Raw genomic sequence first — 2,061 nt, forward strand, 5'->3', positions numbered from 1 at the left:
CTCTCTCTCTCTCTCTCTCTCTCTTTATTTTTTTTGGAGCCAATCAGGATTAAGTGACTTGCCCAGTTTCACACAAGTACTAAGTGTCTGAGGCTAGATTTGAACTCAAGTCCACCTGACTCAAGGGCTAGTATTCTATCCAATGAGCCACGTAGCTGCCCTTCAAACACTACTTTCTCTACTAAGATTTGCCTGTTCTCTCTCCCCATCTGCTAGAATCTCCCCTCCCCAAACTATTTTGTACTTAATGACATTTTTATTTCAAGTTAATTCTTTCTCCATTTACAGAATGTAAGCTCCTTGAGAGCAGGGACTGTATGCCCAGTGCCTGGCACATAGTGGCCGGTTAATAAAAGCTTGACACTATACCTTGCTTCCTTCATATGTGGGGTGGGGGAGCCTTAAAAAGCCAGACTAAGGAGTTCATGTTTTATCCTACAATCGGTGGATGTTTTGATTCCCTCTGCCTTGCTACAGAAACTTCGTCGCCCTGGAAGCTCATCCTCACACCGGAAGTCCCTTGAGCCCCCAGAGTTTCCATTTGAAGACGGACACTCAGACCAGCCGTGGCCTTGTTACCCTCCAGGCCGAAGTCCTGACCATCCACTGTCCTCTACTGGGCCCTCTGTGGGCTCCAGCATCTTTCTCCGCCCCATCTTTCCAGCTTCCTTTTATGTGCCCCCCAATAGAATTCGAGCTCCTTAAGGACATAACCCATCTTTGGTAGCACAGTGAGTAGCACATAGGAGGCACTTAATAGGATCCTATTGACTTGATTTATCAGGTTGGTTTTGACCATAATAATTTATCAGGTTGACTTTGACCATAATGGCCAAAGCTGGGCAATAGCAAAATACTTTCGGCAAGTAGAGGAGGCTAGATGAGAGAAAGGGGCCTAGCGGGGTAGTCCAATAGTCTAGGCTGGAGGTGATGAGTGTTGAGAAGTTAAGTGAACAGAAAGGAGGGGCTGGATATAAAGCACGTTAGGAGGTGGAATGCCCAGGATGGCAGAAGGAGGAAGGACCAAAGTCAACCGCAAGGTGAGGGACCTTTGACTGGGAAAAGGAAGGGAGGGAATAAACATCTTAAATAGCCCCTGCTGTGTGTCAGGCGCTGTGTGTCAGGCACTGTGCTCAGCCCTTCACAATTATCTCATCTGGTCCTCAGCACAACCCTAGGAGGCAGGCGCCATCATCATCAAACCCATTTTACAGATAAGGAAACAGCTTAGAGAGGTTAAATGGCTTGCCCAAGGTCACACCGCTAGTGTGTGTCTTTGGTCCAACTTTAATTTGGGTTCAGCGATCTGTCCACTGTGACACTCTCAGCACCCCAGGAGGAAGGTGATGGTAGAAACTGGGGAGGCATAGTTATGTTTTATTTCTAAGGTTCGTAAGCGGCATTGTGGGTAAAACGCTGGCCTGGGGTTCAAGAGAGACCTGAGTTCAAATCCTACTAGCTTTGTTACTCTGAGTCTAACCTCTTCCTGCCTCAGTTTCCTCATCTGCAAATGGAGACCATGATAGCACCTACCTCGGGGGTCATTGTGAAGATTAAATGCTGTTTGTCCAGTGCCTTGAAAACGTTAAAGTGCTATATAAATGTTACCATTACGGCATCTTCTAGTTCTGACCGTTTCCTCGTTCTGTCTCTAGATGCTCTTTTAATGTCCCTGTCATCGTCCATCCCCTATCAGTCTGTGACCTCTCGTGGTCTGTCTTCCCTGTGTCAACATGGCACCCATCTGCTCTCCCTTTTCCCACTTCTGGGAAGAGGCCAGCAGGCCTGGGACAGCTCTGGAGCCCACGGTCTCAGGCCCCACTTCATCTAAGAGACTGCCCAGCTGTTGTCCTGGCCAAGGGCAATTCTCTGTAAAGGGACTTCCTGGATAGATAAACCAGAGACGTTTGTTGTCCCAAATCCCTGTTTCCCAGATGTGGTGGCCTCTGAGCCCTGACGGGAGGTGGGAAGCAAGAAAGTCATATCCTGCAGAACACTGAGAGAGGATTCATATCCAGCTTCTGAATCTCTCCCCCAGTGATGGCTGTGCCTCGAGCATGG

The 2,061-nt window shown here is 48.3% G+C and overlaps 1 long non-coding RNA gene across 1 annotated transcript in view; it reads left to right on the forward strand.

Annotated features, from left to right (window-relative positions):
- Nucleotides 1–1,614, forward strand: part of LOC138164808 (uncharacterized) — a 7,244-nt gene extending 5,630 nt beyond the window's left edge. The window contains exon 3 of the long non-coding RNA XR_011169190.1: nucleotides 478–1,614. This is a non-coding gene — a long non-coding RNA (uncharacterized lncRNA). The remainder of the gene's footprint in view (nucleotides 1–477) is intronic.
- The last annotated feature ends 447 nt before the right edge of the window (nucleotides 1,615–2,061 follow it).

Source organism: Petaurus breviceps, unplaced genomic scaffold, assembly GCF_028583685.1.
Source record: "Petaurus breviceps papuanus isolate PSGF00001 unplaced genomic scaffold, PetGlider_PUasm1.0 207, whole genome shotgun sequence".
Classification (NCBI taxonomy): domain Eukaryota; kingdom Metazoa; phylum Chordata; class Mammalia; order Diprotodontia; family Petauridae; genus Petaurus; species Petaurus breviceps.